The 19,848-nt window shown below is 46.8% G+C and overlaps 1 long non-coding RNA gene across 2 annotated transcripts; it reads right to left on the bottom strand.

The window, feature by feature from the left end:
• Positions 1–367: 367 nt before the first annotated feature.
• On the bottom strand, positions 368–19,826 carry Gm34147. 2 transcript variants are annotated; one of them, XR_377568.2, is made up of 4 exons: positions 19,656–19,826; positions 3,154–3,260; positions 2,435–2,631; positions 368–1,235 (listed from the first exon to the last, which is right to left on the bottom strand). It is a non-coding gene; the product is annotated as a predicted gene, 34147 (long non-coding RNA). The 2 variants fall into 2 exon arrangements; XR_377567.2 differs by lacking the exon at positions 19,656–19,826 and having other exon boundaries at positions 3,154–3,846.
• Between the last annotated feature and the right edge of the window lie 22 nt (positions 19,827–19,848).

Here is a 19,848-nt window from a genome sequence, read left to right on the forward strand (position 1 = left end):
CAGGCTGGCCTCGAACTCAGAAATCCGCCTGCCTCTGCCTCCCGAGTGCTGGGATTAAAGACGTGCGCCACCACGCCCGGCATGATACCTATACTTTATTGCCTACAGCCCGTGAAGCTCATGTGTGATAGAAGAGTGATAACAAAGCAGACATAGCGAACGTTAACATTTGCAGAATCTGAGGACAGAAAGACTGGGATTCTTCTAGCATCCTTTTCCAGCTTTCTATATGTCTATAATCACTTCTGAGGTGTGTATTATATCCTAGATATTTACTAAATGGATTGGAAGACAGCTTGCTAGCTGTTACTTTAAGAATTTCAGTGCCCACCCCTGTGCTTGTCTTGGGTCACCATTGTGACTTCAAGCGTTTCATTTCCTCTTTTAATTTTGTTTCAACTTTTTTATGTAATGTATGACAAACACACAGGTAAAGCACACGTGTGCATTAAATAAATCTTTTCTGTTTTTAGGTTAAAAAGTAAGAGGTAACCTATGAGGCCACAGGCAGGAGGGGAGATGGAGTCAGGGCATAGGGATGACTAAGGGGTCAGGCTATCCCTGAGGGCCACTGCACCGAAGAAATCAGTCTCCAACCTGTCACCCCTGCAGAGAAATCACACAGGTGCAAGAAGACATAGGGACCATAGTGGGTGTGAGCAACCCTAGAGAGCATCCTTGCTGTCCCTTCACACGTGCTTCTGAGGGAGAGGACTAGAAGAGTCTTTGGAACCACCAGGACCCCAGAAGAGTTGGCTTCAGATGTGAGCTGCTGTGCAGGTGTGTCATGCCAGTAGGGTGTGTCCAGGGAGGCTCCCCTACCCGGGTCTCCTGAGTACAAAATGGAGGAGCAGAGTTTGCATCTGATATGATGCAAATCAGACGACTCAGCCATCTGCGGTTGACTCAGAAGGGAGGACACCACCCCAAGTTTAGAGGAAAAACTGAAAGAGTTTAAAGACAAATGTTTGCCCATACTCCCTCTGAGGCGGGGTCCACAGAGACACAGGGATGACATGTGTGTATGTAGACTTGTGCGCTGACCTTCGCTGTGTTACAGCATGAGCTAACATTGCTCACTGGGCTTGCCTGTGACTGTGGTGGGAGTGGTTGTGGTCTGAGACTGGGCACAGCGGGAGTTCACAGCTCCTCACAGGTGGGTGGAAAGAAGAGGCCACTGGAGGATGGAGACAACTTGGTCAAGGTTCTTGGCTGTGAAGAGGGAAGTGGTCTGCCTGGAGATAAAAAAAGGATTTATTCTGAGATAGCACAGACTTCAGAATATGGAGCAGATGAAAGGGAGAACAGTAAAGAAGAGAAGATACAATACATAGGGGGACCATTAACAGCAATGGATCTGGAGAGCTCTTTCTGCTTGCACATTGTCAAGAACACAAGCCCAGCCTTCCCACCCTACCGCCCTACTGCCCTTCCACCCTTCCACCCTTCCACCCTACCGCCCTACCCTACACACACACCCTACCTTCACCATGAGTAGATCTCTAGGGCCCAAAACTTGTTCAGGTTTGCTTCAGAATCCAAATGCTAACAGTTTTGCTTTTATTTTATTTTTGAGACAGGATTTCACATTCTCCTGGCTGGAGTTGTTATGTAGCCAAGAAAACCCTTGATCTTCTGGTCCTCCTACCTACACACCAGGCCTGTGTGTGATGCTAGGGTCAAACCCAGGGCTTTGTGCATCGTAAGCAAACACTACCAATGGAGCTATATCTCCATCTCTAATTTTATTTTGAGCCTGAAGAGTAAATTGACTGAATCCTTAAGACTCCACTTTCTTACCTACCTTAACCTTCTATCTGTATAGGATATAAGATACCATGACATACAGGTAACATTTTTTCTTTTTCTTTAAGATGTATTTATTTTATGTATATGATGTATACTCTAGCTGTCTTCAGAGACACCAGAAGAGGCCATCGAGTCCCATTACAGGTGGTTGTGAGCCACCATGTGGTTGCTGAGATTTGAACTCAGGACCTCTGGAAGAGCAGTCAGTGCTCTTACCTGCTAAGCCAACTCGCCAGTCCCCACAGGTAACATTTTTTATTTTTTATTATTATTATTTTTGCATGATATGTGTTAGGCAAAGGGTGCATACCATGGCACAAGTGTGGAGATCAAGGACAACTTTGTGGAGTAGATTCTCTCCTTTACAAGGGTTCAAACTTACACCACCAGACTTATGCAGCGAGCATCTTTACCCAAGGAGCTATCTCAATAGCCCTGAAGATAATGCTTACTTGAAGGTGCTAAGCCAGGTAGATATGGTGGTCCATGTATAGAATACTGGGTGGTAGAGGGAAAGAATGGGAAGTTCAAGGTCAGACATGGCTACATAGCAGTCTGAGACCAGCCTCAACTACAGGAGACCCTGGCTCAAAAACATGGGGGATGGGCTGTTAAGTGTATCTACCTGATTCCATGTGTCTCACACAGCAGCTCTCAGAAGAGGCATCCTGATTCTCGTTTTACAGATGAGGAAGCTGGAGCTCAAAATGAGAGGTACCAGATAAGTCACAAACAAGGAAATCAGCCTGGGTTTTATTCCAAAGTTCACTTGCCTTTTCCTATACTGGGTGTGTCCAATTCATTGCACATACACCAGGACAGCTGTGAATGTAGATCAACACAAAACCAGAGACACGTTTAAAACGGGCATCCTGAGGACTGGGGACATGGCTCAGTCAGAACCCATGTTAGAAAACAAAAACAAAAACAAGCAAACAGCAACAAAACTCCACAGGACCTGGCTGTAACGCCAGCACTGGGCAGATGGAGACCCTCGGGTCTCTGGTGGGGGTCAGGAATGTCAATGGCCAGACAGTTTAGTCTAACTGGTGAGCTTCACCTTTAGTGAGAGACTGCTTCAAAAAATAAGGTGGGGACCAACTGGTAAGGATACCTGGTACACACACACACACGGGGGGGGGGGGGGGAGAGGAGATGTGGAGTGGATGTAGGAGGGGGTATCACTAGTTTATTATAGAAGGGAGGCAGATTATTTACATGAAACATTTCAGAACGTTAGTGGAACAAGCAGCTTCCCATGAGGCCATTTCAATGGTGATTTCAGTCCATACCTTCCAAGAATACACCCTCCCTACATAAGTACACCCCGTGAGCTAGACTAACCTTGAAGTCTCCATCTCCAGGGAGTAAGAACATGGTCTCCTATTCCTCCACTCTGTCTTGATCCTGCAGCTGCTACTGTTACCTGCAGTAACTTCCTTGAGATCTTTCTGGAAGCATAAAGCCATGTTTGGTTACAGTTTTAGCTTTGTGCCAACATTCTTCAATGGGCAGAAGGATCTTTCTAAATGATTGTCCTGCTATGGTACTCACTGCTAGGCCTAGGACTATGCTCTGGTGCCGTAGCACACAAAGAGAGCAGCAGTGTGACCTCAGGACACAGGAAAAAAAAGGAGTTTAGAGGTTTGCTTTTGTTTTCTCGAGTGGGTGTATGATGTTTGGAAATCGATTGCACAGTTCTCTAGTGTGAACTTTGTAGATGGCAACATCATGTTGTAATGTCAAAACTTTGGATACCTCCTGGGCCTTGGGGCTATATTCTAATGCGGCCTAGTGAAGACATGAGATGACTGAATTATGAAAGTCTGACAGAGTGTTTGTTGGCCGCCTACTTGGATTTTCAGTTTTAGAAGTGTGTCCCATGGCCCCAGGAACGATGGACTTACATAACCTGCCCAACTCGCTTCTCCCGAAACCCAGAACTTCTACAACAGTTCCAGCACGCTGGTCAGCTCTCACACGTCCGTGTGGCTCCTCCCAGCAGTGCCCACCCCGCCCCCTACCGTAAACTGCTCGCTCCTGGGCTTCCTCCTCCCACCCCACCCCCAACCCCGCCCCATCCCTATATAATTCAGCCATGTTGGCTACACCAGTCCCTTGGTCTTTTGGACCGGAACAACCTCTCTTAGCTGGATGCTCCTCTCTTGTTCTCTGGCCCTCTCTCAACTCATGGTCTGGTTTAGTCTCCTCACCGTGTTAAGCCTGGACTCTTCCCTCTGCCTGCTTTCTCCCTATATCTACAATAAAAATCTCCATACCTCAGGAGTAGACACGTCTTCCTTCTTTTTATTTCATTTCTTTCATTCACATATAATTTTGCCCTTACTAATGAGATGGGTGTATTTATTTTACATAAAAAGTTAAATAAAGTATGTGTGAATATTTGATGTAGTTAAATGTAGGATATCATCAACATTTTTCAGACTTGATTGATATTTTCATTTTATTATCATCAATACTGAGAATGTTGCTTTGCATAAATATGAAGTTTTTTCTTTAATGGCAGAGCTAGAGGGATGGCTCAGCAGTTAAAAGTACTGGCTGTTTTCCCAGAGGACTTGTGTTGCATCCTCAGTATCCTATCCATATGGCAGCTTACAACCCTCTCATATTCCAACTTCAGGGGATCAGATGCCCTCTGCTGGCCTCTATGAGCTCCAGGCACACACACGTGGGGTACATAGACATACCTACAGGCAAAACACTCATAAATGTAAAATAAATATTTAAACATTTTAAGTGGCAGAATTATGTTTCAGGCCATTTCAGAAATTGTTAGAAATTCTTTCCTAATCATAAACCGTAACTCATGTATTTGTTTTTTATGAAGCTCCAACTTCTTTGTTTTGTTTTTGGTTTTTGAGAAGGGTTTCTCTGTGTGGTCCTGGCTGTCCTGGAACTCACTCTGCAGACCAGGCTGGCCTTGAACTGAGAGATCCACCAGTATCTGCCTATGAATGCTGGGATTAGAGGTCCGCACCACCATGCCTGGCTGAAATCCAACTTCTAACATCCAACATTCTCACACAATACAACTCACAATACAAGATATGCTGATTTGATACTTATATAACTGTAGAAAAAGACTGAAAGTCTGTTCTCTTATTAAACCATTTTGCTTCTATAAGAGCAGAAATATGTGTTCAATAAAAATAGTACAGTCATAACATACAATGGTGTATGTGTGTGTGTTTTAAGGTATGCTATCATATATTCTGGTATGGCCTCTACAATTTTATGTAGCCCAGTGTGACCTTGACCTTCTGATCCTCCTGCCTGCACCTCCTGTGTACAGGGATGTACCCTCATGCCCAGTTTATGCAGAGCTGAAGATCAAACCCAGGGCTTTGTGTATGCTAGGTAAGCAGCCTACCAAGAGCGCTACACCCCCAACCCTATACAATAATCTTGAATTTAAGTAGAGATATGTATGGACAGTTATCATTGGCACTTCATGGCCCAATGACATTCATGGTGCAAAGTGCTCACGTTGTATGCTTACAACCAAGGCTTGTGAGGGCACAAGAATGGAAGAGTATACCCAGAAACACTGTGGCTGCACTACGTATTTAATTTTCAACAAATTTTTTTTCTACTTTTCATGATACAACCCTATATGTATTCGAAATTCTCAGAAGCTGGTCTCTAAAGTCCTCATCCACAGCTGGGCTCACAGTGTGGACTCAACCCAGGTAAAGAAAATATATTCTTCTTGATAAGTTATTTCTCCACTGGTGATATAAGCCAATTCAAACCAGATTAAATTGTATTAAATACAGGTGTATTGGGATGCTGTTCTTGGATGGATGAGTTCACTAGCCCCAAGGACCAAGATCAGGAAAGTCACCACAGGAAGAGAGAGGGGGGAGGGGAAGAGAGGGAGTCAAAGGGTGCACACACAGAGAGAGGAGAGAGGGAGAAGAGAGAGATGGAGGAGACTAAAATGTCTGGATTATCTAGGGAAGAGCCTCTGGGGGAAGGGCAGCCCAGCCCCTAGGCTGGAAAGTTCAGGGTTGGGGACAGGGTATGCCAGGTAGGGACTGAAGGATGCTGGGAGAACCTGGAGGCCAGGTTGGTATCTAAGATATGCACCTCAGTCCTTTGTCCCAGGGTGCTGAAACCAAACACTTCTCTGTATCTACTGTTAGCAGCATCCAGCAACACCCTACCTTGCCAAGCCAATCAACCAGACATCAATGTCTCTAGGTTCAAAATCACTGCCTCTCTAGCTATTCACAAAATGACACATAACCTTGAGTGGAAGCTTAGGGGTTCTTTGGGAAGTCCATTGTTTGGTGCTTGGCTGGGTTAAACCCATGAAGGAACGTTTAGCTTTGGTGGACATAGGTGAAGGCAGACTCGTGAAGGAACGTTTCAATGAAGCAGACACAGGAGAGAGGATGTTCTGCTAAAGCAAGCACATGAAAAAACACATGATGAAGGACTCTTTGCTAATGACATGCACATATTGGCCTGCCTTACACTGTGTAGTTGAGCTCCATTTGTCAGGTACCATAGGTAGAAACACACCAAAAAACTTCTGGTGGCATGCTGCAGTTTCTCGCCGCCTCCTCAGACTCGGGCTGATTGGCAGGATGATGTCATCTTAGACAGACTCACATGCTGAGGCAAGACCCATGGAGGACACGTGATGTTTGGAGGGAGTATAAAAAGTGATGGAGGCAGAGCTTGGCTTGCTTATAGAGCTAGCTGTGCAATGCTTGTGGGTCTTCGCTGATCTTCGTTTCCCTGAGAGAAGCATAGCTGAGAACTTCTCCTAGCATTCCTCCTGGTCTCTCCTGCTGACTCTGAGGCTGAGTGTTGAGGCTGGGGCCTGGCTGTCTCTGCTAGGTTGTATGACCATCATTGCTAACTCGACTCTACTGAACTGGACTGCTGGTATACCCATGAAGTGTTTGCAAGTGGATTGAGTTACTGATGCCTGCTAACCTGTGAACTGAACTGTTGATTTCCAAACAGACTGGAGTTGCTCCAAAAAACCTTTCTAAACACTTTCCCTGTATCCTTTCTTTCCCACTACCTCTGGTGGGTGGTGGGCTACAAGGGAGGTTAAAGCGTTTAAGAACCATCATTAAAAATAGGTTTTGAAGGCTGGGCGTGGTGGCGCACACCTTTAATCCCAGCACTCGGGAGGCAGAGGCAGGCAGATTTCTGAGTTCGAGGCCAGCCTGGTCTACAAAGTGAGTTCCAGGACAGCCAGGGCTATACAGAGAAACCCTGTCTCGAAAAAACAACAACAGCAACAACAACAACAAAAAAAAAAAAAACAACAACAAAAAAAAGAAAGAAAAAAAGAAAAGAAAATAGGTTTTGAAAAAAAAATTAGTTACATAACCCTGAGGCGAATTCATCCTGAGCCTGTGTTGACCAAAGGCATCCACTGGTGACCAGGTCTATGTCCAGAAGACAAATTCCTCTTCTACCCTGGGGAAGGGAACACATGATGTTCCAAATAGAAAATACCTGGGCCTAGTAATAGCATTCTGGAGGCTGAGGCAGAAGGATTGATGGATTGGAAATTCAGTTCCTACCTAGGCAACTTAGTGAGACCTTGTCTAAAATCAAAAGTGGAAGGGAAAAAAAGGTATGGGTTTAGTTCAGCAATTGAGCACCTGACAGTCACTACAGGCCTGAGGTTTAACTTCCAGCATTGCAGAAAAACAAAACGAAACAAAACAAAAAGTACAGAAACGGTGATATCAGCATGTTATTTAGAAAAATAATAGCACATATGGGGTGTGGTTGGGGGTTGGGAGGACTACAGAGTTGAGAAGCCAAGAACAATTCTAATTTTCATGTTGTTATGTAATTAGTCTCTCGCATTTTCTAAATTATGTGCATATACCACACTGTTAGAAAGTGAGATAAAGCAATTTTATACAGAACTGGTCATCTCAGTCTCTTTGAACTCTCTCTCTCTCTCTCTCTCTCTCTCTCTCTCAAGATTTATTTATTTCATGCATATGAGTACACTGTAGCTGTCTTCAGACACACCAGAAAAGGACATCAAATCCCATTACAGATGGTTGTGAACCACCATTGGTTGCTGGGAATTGAACTCAGGATCTCTGGAAGAGCAGTCAGTGCTCTTAACTGCTGAGGCATCTCTCCAGCCCCTGAAGTAATATTTCTAAAATCTTAGTACCCTATCCCAGTCAAAGCCTTTCTTAGACTCTGGTTCCTGTGTAGTGCATGGCTGACCTGTCGTAATGCCATCCCCAAACTGGGTGTCTCTATGATCAAACTTAGCATCCAGGATCCTAGTACCAGCAGGCAGGTGGCCTCTGTGCTGGGAAGGTAAATCTGTTTGAGGCTCTGTCTACTTCTGAGGTATGCTGTCAACCTCGCCCAGATCGTGAACACACATCCCCATATCTGTCTTTACGTTCATGTGCTGTTCTCTCTGCACATTCTCTCTGTGTGGTCTGTGCTCAGACGGCTTCGTTTTGTAAGGAAACAAGTCATAACAGATTAGGGGCCCAACCAACTCCATCTGGTATGACCTCATCTTAAGTAGTTACATCTGCAATGATCTCAATTCCTAATCACACTTGAAGAGTTTAGGACTTTGTGGTGCTTTGAGTATGCCTAGCCCAGAGAGTGGCACTATTTGGAGGTGTGGCCTCGATGGAGTAGGTGTGTCACTGTGGGCATGGGCTTTAAGACCTCACCCTAGCTATCCTGGAAGCCAGTCTTCTAGCAGCCTTCAAAGGAAGATGTAGAACTCTCAGTTCCTCCAGCACCGTGCCTGCCTGGATGCTGCCATGCTCTCACCTTGATGATAATGGACTGAACCTCTGAACCTGTAAGTCAGCCCCAATTAAATGTTGTTCTTATAAGAAATGCTTTGGTCATAGTGTCTGTTCGCAGCAGTAAACCCTAAGACAGACTTCAATATACAAACGTGGAAGGACACAATCAACTCATAACACTGTTAAAAGTGTAAGGCATCAGCCAGGTGGGGTATAGCAGGAATGTAATCCCAACATAGGGGAGTGGGAGTAGGAACAGTTTAAGGTCATATTGGCTGTATATTGAGTTACATGAGACCCAGTGGTAGGGGAAGCCTAACATGGTGGCACATGCCTTTAACCCAGGGCTCAGGAGGCAGAGACAGGTATATCACTGAATTCCAGGCCAGCCTGGTCTACAGACTGAGTTCCAGGACAGCCAGGGCAACACAGAAAAACTGTCTCCCAAAACCAAAACCAAAAAAAAAAAAAGGCTTAGTAAATAATATTGCTTTACTTTGTGAAATGTTAAGGTAAAGTTACTATGTTTTTATTGACACTGTGTCAATAAAAACAAAACGCCACATTCCATTCTATTCCAACTCAAGAACATCAAAGTACCCTGCAGAGAGCCGAACAGCTTGCCTCTGATAATATTCCCCAGTGGGGAAGGAAGGAACAGATACAGCCTAAGAGAAGATCTCCACGGAAAGGCTTCTCCAACACCAAGTGGAGGCTCTTGTAGCCAGAGAAAAGCCAAAGCTCTTCTGCACCCACTGCTTACAGGAATGCAAGCCCTGCTTGCAACAGGACTAGAGAGGAGGCTCAGCAGTCAAGAGCACCTGTTCTCGAAGACCAAGGTTTAATCCCTAGCACCTACACAGCCACTCACCATCATCCTTAACCCCGTCCCAGGAGACCATCCGGAATGCACACGGTGCACATACATGCAGGCAGGCAATAACATTCCTACTAATAAAGTGAAAGAGATCAGTGTCAATCAAGCCTTTTAAGAGTGTTGCAAGAGCGGAGGGTGCACAGAGCGTGTGCCAGGTACTGATGTGAGTGTTTTGTATGGTTGGATTCATTTAAGGAACCCAATTAACTCTCAGTGAAGGCGAAGTGCCAAGAGTCTGGCCCTCGATCCCACAGCTGCACGGCTGAAGCCTCCCCTTTCTCCTCCATGAAGTGTGGACAAGTCCCCAGCCTCAGGGTTACTCTGAGAATTAAACACAGTAACATAGGGAGGCAGAGCACTTCAGCCTGGAAGGTTTTGTTATAATTTCCTAGACTCAAAGAAACTAGCACATCTGGAAAAAAAAAAAAGTGTTCAGAATTCACGTAATAAAGACAGAAAACAGGAAAATTTGCGATACTTTCTGCCATATCTCAGTTTGCCTTTTTGACATGTACATCCCGGCCGAGGTGAACTTGAAGGGATGGTTGATCTATTTGGTCCTGGTGGCTGATCTCTAATAAGCCTGGTCACCACCACATCAAAGGAGCCACTGAGACAACAGACTAGTGAAGTCAGGAGAATGCAAATCCTGCCCACACTTCAAAGGGAGCTCTTCTCTGAGAAGTTGTTACAGGCCATTGTGTAAACTATACAGCCCAGGGAGCTACAGGCACACCAATCCAGCATTCAGAGACTCATGACATACACCCAGGACCTAAAATATCTCCCCAGAAAAGTTCTCATTCTACCACCTTCTTAATTTCTGCTTCACACGACCAAACAGTGAACAAGTGCCTAGAATGGAGCAGGCTGTGGTGGCACAGGCCTATAGTCTCAGCACCTGGAAGGCTGAGACAGGAGGATTACCACAAATTCGAGACCATCCTGGGCTCCACATCGAGTGCCAAGGCAACTGGGTACCTAGGAAGACTCTGCCTAACAAACAACCATCTAACACTGGGCAGGTGGGACCGGCCTGAAACGCATCTCATGGGCAGCCCTCTGCTCCCTGGGCTTCAACCCTCCGTTTGCATATTTGGTGTTTGAAAGCCACTACCAGAAAGGAGCACTTCTTCACATTTTGGCTGGCGGTGGAACGGTGGAGAAGACCGAGGGGTATAGAAGGCCGATCTGCTTTTTTCTGAGCAGGTGCTCCGGAGCCCAACCTTTGAACTCCGTGCCGTTGGCGTTGGTGGTGGTATACCCGCAAATCAACAACAGACCTTCTCCACCTGTTTAAGGTCCAGTGTTTAGAGAGAAGGAAACAGAACTAGAGGTTTCCTGGAGCTCCCCTAATTACCCAGGAAGCAGCCACACAGTGGGCAGATCCCACTCGGCACAGAGTTCCCAGGAGGAATTCCTCCAGCCAGCGCATTCTTCTCCCAGACCCTTGAGCATCTCCCCGGACCTCCTGCGCGTTCACACCTCTCTGTGCACCCCCACCCCGCGCGTTCACACTCCAGGCTTCCTAGCAGCCCAGCCCCCAGCCCGCGGACCCCCGCGCGTGCCCTGCGCCCCCGCCGGGAGCCGGGAAACGTGCGGCACGTGCGCTGCGCGGTGATTGGCAGCTGCGGACTTGAGGCTCCGCACCCCCACCCCGCCTCGCATCCTGCTTGGGGAAGGGGAGTCGGGAGCTGCGGCTGGTCCAGCCTGACTGGCTTTCGCTGCTCGCTGCCCGGAACCTAGGAACAATGACACTTGATGGGGCCGAAGGAGGCGGGAACTGGGCCAGTGCTCTTGTGTTCCGGAACCGCTTGAGCTTGCTTTATGAGGCGTGGATACTATTCTCGGGGGGTGGAAATACTTTCTATAAGTGCTGAGAACGTGTTTTCCACAGTTTTGTCTGGAGCCCAGAACATTTTAACCCCAGCATCTTAAAAGACAGAGCCAGGAATTTAAACCCCACCCCCACCCCTTCGATAGGCTTATGGGAGTTAGAAAAGAGTCTGAGAAAATGACAAAGGCGCAGCTCCTGTGGGTAGCTAGGGATAGATGCTCCGCCTCATACGGGACCAGAAAGATGTCCATGAAAGGATCACATTGGCTTAACTGGGAAAGCGTCCCAAAGGAGGTGATTGGACAGAGGTGGTAGGGACCATGCCGAACACCGCTGCCTGGCTGCGGCGCTCAACCCCGTACAGAAAGAACAGCTTTCCAGTGAGCTGCTCCGGAGTGTGAACCGCGAGGCCAAAGAGGCCTTGTGATTCTCGGACAAATAGTAGCTCCTGGAACCGAGCGGCACCAATATAGTAGAAACCTTACAGCCCCATCTGTAAGGGACATCAGAAACCTAGACACTAAGAACCTTCTCTTGGACTCTCTCTCTCTCTCTCTCTCTCTCTCTCTCTCTCTCTCTCTGTGTGTGTGTGTGTGTGTGTGTGTGTGTGTGTGTGTGTGTGTCTTTTGCAGAAGTCTGGCATAGGTGTGTATGACATCCCCACCGTGTCCCTGGATTCTGTGATTTGGATCTGAGAGCCTGTCTGACCTCTGCCACACAGCGGGAAGTGGAGGAAAGGGAAGGAAGCCAGGCTGTGCCATGTCCTGTGTCACTTTTCCCTGCTGCAGATGTTTAATGCTTTAGTGTTTTCCATTGCTGCCCACTGAATTATTTCACTCATTATAGCAAGAGTAAGTCTGCATATGGGGGCTGTGATTAATTAATCCACACCCAAAGTGCCACAGCCAGTTAGTGCTGCTTTGGGGCTGCAGTGCAGGTGTTCTGACTGGAAAAGAAGAGCAATTTACATCAAAGGAAGAGACCTCGCCTGGCTAAGATCCTCAGCTGAAGTGCAATGAAGGGATGAATAGGTTCTTTGCTCCCTCAGTCTAGTTTGGTTGCTTGGTTTGGTTTGGTTTTTCAAGACAGGGTTTCTCTGTGTAGCCTCTCAGATACTGAAACTGAAAGCAAGTACCACCATCACCTGGCATAGGCAACTTAATCTTACGGGACTATCATTATCTTCTATAGCCCGGGGCAGCCTTGGACTCATTACCTGGCCAGGGACGGCTTTGAACTCCTGACCCCTCCTGCCTTGTTTACTTGAAATTACCGGGATAGAACACCATGATCAAGGCGACTTGAGAGTGTATTTTTGGCTTACGGTTTCAGGAGGATCCAGTACATAATGATGGGGAAGCCGAGGCAGCAGGCAGGCAGGCAGGCATGGTGTCAGGAAACTGAGATATCACTTCTTTTTTTTTTTTTTTTTTTTGGTTTTTTGAGACAGGGTTTCTCTGGCTGTCAGGGTAACTCTGGCTGTCCTGGAACTCACTCTGTAGACCAGGCTGGCCTTGAACACAGAAATCCACCTGCCTCTACCTCCCAAGTGCTGGGATTAAAGGCGTGTGCCACCACCTCCCGGCAAGATGTCACATCTTGAACCACACACAGAAAGCAAAGAGCTAACTGAAACTGGGGCAGGGCTGTACACTTTCAAAGTCCTCCTGCAATGACATACTTCTGACTGCATAGTCACATCGTCTAGAGGTTCCATAGCCTTCCCAAATAGCTCCCCCAGCTTATGACCAAATGTTTAAATGTCTGAAACTATGGAGAGACATTCAGTTAAACTACTACCTGCCCCCATCTCCCAAGAGCTGGGACCACAAGTGTGTAGCACCACCACCTGCTCAGCATTGTATATTTGATCTGTGGCATGGCTGTGCCCCTGAAGTGACTTGAGATGAGCAGCAAGGTACAGGACCCACAGACACGGTGTGATTTTTGTTGGTTTGGTTGGTTGGTTTTTGGCTTTTGGGGTTTCTCTGTGTAGTCTTAGCGGTCCTGGAACTCCATCTGTAGACCAGGCTGGCCTTGAACTCACAGAGATCCACCTGCCTCTGCTCCTGAGTGCTGGAACTGAAGGTGTACAACACCACGCCCAGCACAACTTACATCTTCAAAAGTCTGATATGACTCAAGATTAGTGATAGAAGCCAATTGCACAGCTACAGAGCCTTTCATTCAAATGTCCCTGGGCCTAAGAGTGTGTAAAACTTGCTCCTCTCCTAAGAAAGCCTAAAAGAGAACTGAAGACAGCCACAGGAACTTCCTGTTCTGTGATCTAAGTGCAAGGGAACTGAGACTGGGTGTGGACTTGTTTTCATGAGAATAAAATTATAAGTATGGGTGGTGGTAAGGCCAGCCTGGTCTGCAGAGTAGTGAGTTCAGAAGCCCTATCTTGATGTAAAAAATAAAAAGACTATAGAGGGGTGGTGGTGGTCCACTCCTTTAATCCTAGCACTCAAGTCAGGAGACAGAGGCAGGTGGACCTCTGAGAGGCCAGCCTGGTCTACAGAGTGAGTTTCAGGACTGCCGAGGATATACAGAGAAACCCTGCCTCAAAAAACAAAAGAGAGAGAGAGAGAAAGAGAGAAACTAAGTAACCAGTACTTACAATAGAAATACCTTTGCGGCTTATAACTTAAATAGTCGGGAGAGGGATATAGCTCAATGGTATTATGTGAGGCCCTGGGTTCCACCTGTAGAACTGGAAAGAGGAAAGAAAGAAGAGATGGTTTTGGACAATTTGTATCCCTAACAATGAATGTTGTTGGCTTCACTTTCATTGAACACTGCCATCCCTTGCGATCTAGATCCCATGTTGTCTGGTATAGTAGCCACCAGCCACTGGAGGCTACTGAGCACTTAAAATGTGGCCAGGCTAATTGAAATATGCTGAATTACCCCAATGTTAGACTGTAAAGTCCCAGTAAGCAAAAAATGTGATATCACATCCACAAATTTAATACCAATTACATATTAAAATTATATTTTGGATCTGTTGTTTTAAATGAAATACATTATTAAAATTTTACCTCAGGGCTGGAGAGAGGTCTCAGTGGTTAAGAACACTGACTGCTTTTCTGAAGGTCATGAGTTCAAATCCCAGCAACCACATAGTGGCTCACAACCACCCGTAATGAGATCTGATGCCCTCTTCTGGTGTGTCTGAAGACAGCTACAGTGTACTTATAATAAATAAATAAACAAACAAACAAACAAACAAACAAATAAATAAAACATCTAAAATTAAAAAAAATTTTTTTTTAATTAGCCCCTTTTGCTTCCCTTGTTTTAGCGTTGCCAATAGGACATCTTAACTTCCTCACGCTGCTTCTAGAGGCCTCTTGTTCTGGGTGAAGGAGGGATCTGTATCTGGGGGGTAGGGTTAAAGTTTGTCTGAGTCCTTGAGGTTTGTGCATATCACTGATATATATACATTTTTTTTAATTAAAGATAAAACAAAGGGAGCTGGAGATGACTCTGCAGTTAAGAACACCTGCTGCTCTTGCAGAATTCAGTCCCAGCACCTACGTCAAGCAGTTCATGCCACCTGTGACTCCAGCTCCGAGGGATCTGGCTGGCCTCTGCAGGTGCTCATACACACATGTGCAAGCACACATACTCAGACATACAATAATAAATAAAAATACTTTAGTAAGTAAATAAAGAGCATCTTGATACATTCAAAGGAACGATGAACAAGGGACTGAAAGATAGCCCTGCGACAGCTCACAGCTGGAATACCAGTGTTCTGGAGGCTGAGGCAGGGAGATTGCCATGAGTTCTAGAATAGCCTCTCAACTACAGATTGATAACTTGTCTCAAAAAAACAAAACAAAACAGAGGGCTGGAGAGATGGATCAGTGCTTAAGAGAGCTTGCTGCTCTTCCAGAGGATCTGAGTTCGAGTCCGGGCACCCACTTTATGGCTCGCTACTGCCCATAATTCCAGTTCCTGGGGATTTTAGACCTTTAGGCTCAAACATTCTAGGGTACTGCACACACTCGAGTACACTCACACACACACACTCACACACACACAAATAATAAAAGTAACACACAAATTGATTGCCAGCTTGAAAACCTGAGTTCAGTCCCCGGGATCTGAGTAACAGGAGAAAACCACCTCATTCAAGTCCTCTGACGTCCACACGGATGCTTGGCACAGAGCCCTCCTCCTAATCAGTAAGATATACAGACATAATTCATTTTACACATACGCAAATCCAGGTCCCATATGGAATATGCTTATAGGATAGCTGAGGTAGGTTAAAAACAAGAAGGAGGAGGAGGAGGAGGAGAGGTAGAGGAGGAGGAGGAGGAGAGGTAGAGGAGGAGGAGGAAGAGGTAGAGGAGGCAGAGGAGGAGGAGGAGGAGAGGTAGAGGAGGAGGAGGAGGAGGAGGAGGAGGAGGAGGAGGAGGAGGAGGAGGAGGAGAAGCCTAGACATGCGGCTTAGTTGGCAGAGTGTTTGCCTACCATGCATGAAGCCAGGGGTTCAATCCCCAGTGCCATATAAACAGGGTATGTAACTTACAACTCCAGTGCTCAGGAAGTGTAGTTGGGAGGAACAGCACAACGTCATCGTTAGGTGTGAACATAGCAGTTCAAGGCCACCCTAGGCTCTGTAAGACCCAGAGGCAGAGAGGAAGAGTGGGAGAGGAGGGATGGGGAGTGGGGAGATGCAGTCACGGGTTAAGACTCTTCCATCTGGACAGATACAGGCCAGATACAGAGATGGAGAAACATGTTAGTAACAAGCCAGTGTCCTGGTTCCAGCATCATGTGCTCATTACCGTCCTGAGCTAGAACCACTTAATGACTCTGCTTAAAGCCCCCGTGAGTGATGTCGGGGGAGTAATAAAGGAAAGCGTCTCTGCGGATGGCCAGCTCACAGAACTCATCACCCCAAGCCGAGGTCAGTCTGGCAATACAAAGTCTTGGAGGCTTTGGCTGTCACCAGAACCCTAATGACTCAGTGAGGGATGTGTCCTTTGAGGCTACTGACAGGCACAGGCCTTCTGTTCATGGTGCTTCCTTCAGGGCGCATAGGAAGAGTTACAAGCAGCACAACATGGGCGAGCAGGCTGCCTCTAAGGCTGGAGCGTCTGGAACACTGCCACAGAGCAAGGATTAACCAATCTCACAGATGAAATGCTGACTGTCCCAACGTGATTCTTCTTAGACCAAGTACTGAAGTAAGGGGTTTCTGCCCTGTTCTTTCCCATTTATTTATTTTTTTAAAAAAGATCTATTTATTTATTTTATGTATATGAGTACTCTGTAGTTGTACAGAGGGTTGTGAGCCTTCATGTGGTTGTTGGGAATTGAATTTAGGACCTCTGGTCACTCCAGTTGGCCCAACTCACTCAGTTCCTGCTCGCTCCAACCCCAAGATTTATTTATTATTTTAAATAAGTACTCTGTAGTTGTCTTCAGACACATCAGAAGAGGGTGTCAGATCTCATTACAGGTGGTTGTGAGCCACCATGTGGTTGCTGGGATTTGAACTCAGGACCTCTGGAAGAGCAGTCAGTGCTCTTACCTGCTGAGCCATCTGCCAGCCCATTCTTTCCCATTTAGCTCCCGAGTAAACAACAGAAACACATCAGAATTTTTTTTAACAAGCTACAAATCTAAACTGGGCAGGTTCTGAGACTATTATAACCTGCCTAGGCTATTAATAATCAGATAAATGCTCCATTGCTTGCCAACTGAGTCTGGCTGTATTTCATGGATGTCCTCAATGTGAGCATCTCTTGGCCATGTGCTCATGGTCCATCCTGCCTCATAGGATGCTGCTTCTTCCCCTACCTTTTTCTTCTTCACAGGGGCCCTGTCTAGTTTCCAGACCTGGGGAGTGGGGTGCATATTTTACATATCAAAGTAGACCTGACCTCCAGGTTCTCCCAACCTGGCATACCCTGAACTTTCCAGCCCAGAGACTGGGCTGCCCTTCCCCCCAGAGGCTCTTATATAATCCAGACATTTTGGTCTCTCCCTTCCCCCTCTCCTCTCTCTCCCTTCCCATGAAAACTTCCTTGGCCTCTTTCCTTGGGGCCAGTGAACTTGCCTGCCAAAGAGCTGCTTTCCCAATAAATCTGCATTTAATATAATCTAATCTGATTTGAATCGGCTCATTTCACTGGTGGAAAAATAATATATCAGCCCCTACCCGAAACCCCCCTATTCGATTTCAAGTTTCGTCTTCCTCTCTCTTCTGCCCAGGCACAGGCTTTAGCCTTTTATTAATGAATCAGAGATCACCAGGGAGCATCCTTTACAGCACATTGGTCAATACAATGCCCATGTCCAGACTGCAACCTGATCTCAGGGCACAGAACTCAGCATCTGAGTACACAGCGCACGAGACCGCCCAGACAACCAGCTACAATGCATCGCTGGGAATTTCAAACACTGAGCTTATGGAAATCTGACAGGTGTGTTTATCCACTGGGATCTCAAGGGTTGCCACTGTAATAGCTAGCATTATTGATCTTGACTATGCATTATGTGCTTATTCATCCAATACTTAAAACAACCCTCAAAGCTTGACGCTCTCCCGTTTGATAGACGAGAAAACCCAAGGCACAGAGAAGTGCCTCTTTTAGGTCCCACAAGTGATCCAACACTCAAAACACACATCCACCGACTCTAGAATGTAATCTGCTACTTCTCCCTTGGACTAGTGAAGTCACCCCTGCAACGCTGCCAGGGAACACTTCATTCTCCGCCTCACCCTGTGGGCCACGTGTGGCTATAATAGAATGCAGTTCTGCTGTGGTGATAGATGGTCTTTGAGAAGCCATAAGGATTGCCACTGGGCGGGTAGAATATATCTAGCTAAATCTAGAGGTCAGACTTCTGACCTCTGCCCTACCCAGCACCCAGTGCTAGCTTATGGATAGGCTGCTGTTACCATCTCTTTCCACTTCTGTAGGAAGGAACTGCCAGGCATGGGCTGTAGCAAAGCAAAGGACTAGCCAGACAGACACATGTTTGCAAAGGCTGGCTGGGGTGCCTCTGTGTCTGGGGGTCTGTCCCCAGAGAAGCAGGCTTCACTGCCCTGTACTACTCTAGATCCTAGGAATGCTAGCGAAGAAAACTACATCTAAGGCTCTAAGACAGAAAGTGATATCAGGTGTGGGGAAAGATGAGCTCTAAGTGATGAGCTGACAAACCAGAATCCAACGAGTGCTGAGCATCCTGGCAGAGCAAGGAGCCTGCGCCATGGAGTTGAACCTTCATCCTGATATCACTGCCTATGGGGCGCAATAGACAGGACCCTGAACCTCAGGCTCCCAGGGGTTCTTATAAGCTTTGCTAGCTTACACAGAGGTACTGGCAGCCAAGCTGTGTCTGCTTAGAAGAAGGACCCCAATTCACACAGGTTCCGATATGCCCAGGGGGCCCCTGAGACTTACCCCCGACCCCCACTCTATTTTATTACCATCTTTTCCGCTTTTCTGCCATTGACGGTACAGGTAAGATTCAGGGGACCCAGAAATACCAGGATTCAACTGTGGCTCTTCCACCCTGTCCTCACGTAGAGGGACAAGCAAATGGCTCAAAGCCTAAAGTGACATTTCAGGCTGAATTCTGCGCTAGACAAATAACTGAGGCTGGGAATTCCAGGAACCAGAGCCTCACCCCCTCACACACACACACACACACAGCTGTACAGGACTCCAGTAAGGAGGAAAAGGGAGGGCAATTAGGCCAGAACTGGGTTCAGTTTCCTGTCCCCAGAGCTGGAAAAGAGCCAGAAGAGCTAAGTCCAACCACCCCAGGGGCAGGAAGTGGGAGACCAGGCCACACCGAAGCCCCAGATCAAGCCTTTAACAGCTGTTCCTGGGACAGAAGCCAATCCAGGTTGGGGTGTGGTGAGCCTCCTACCCTTCCAGAACAAGATTTCATTTAATCCCCGTTCTTGCCTCGCTTACAGAGGAGGAAACGGAAACACATGCTAAATAAGGATCAGAACCAGGTCAAGGTCACTCAGCTGCTGGAGAGCAGAGCTGGCTTGAATCTTGGTAGACCCTAGGACCTCTGCACAGGTTCCCCTTGGGAATTGATGGTAGCTCACAGACAGGCCCTCTCCAGGAACTGCCCTGCCTGAAAGGAGGTGCCAAGGACAAGGTTGGTCTCCTCCTGGGGCCAAATCATTTGTGTGGCCATGAAACTGAGAAACAAGGGAGCAAAGACCTCAAGACCACCCACACTGACTTCAGCACTCCTGTGGGATGGAGAAGGCCTTGTGGTTTTTATTTGGGGGGGGGGGGGGTCTTTCTTTATACTGTCTCATACTATACCACGCAGGCATCAAACTCACATTAATCCTCCTGCATCAGCCTTCAGAGAATTGGGAATCCAGGCTTGAGCCCCCATGCTGCCAAGGCCTAAGTTTTTGTCCAAATAAAAATTTCCGTTTTCTTCTTCTTCTTTTCTTCTTCTTTTCTTCTTCTTTCTTCTTCTTCCTTCTTCTTCTTCTTCTTCTTCTTCTTCTTCTTCTTCTTCTTCTTCTT

The sequence above is a fragment of the Mus musculus genome, chromosome 6 (assembly GCF_000001635.26).
Source record: "Mus musculus strain C57BL/6J chromosome 6, GRCm38.p6 C57BL/6J".
Taxonomy (NCBI): Eukaryota; Metazoa; Chordata; class Mammalia; order Rodentia; family Muridae; genus Mus; species Mus musculus.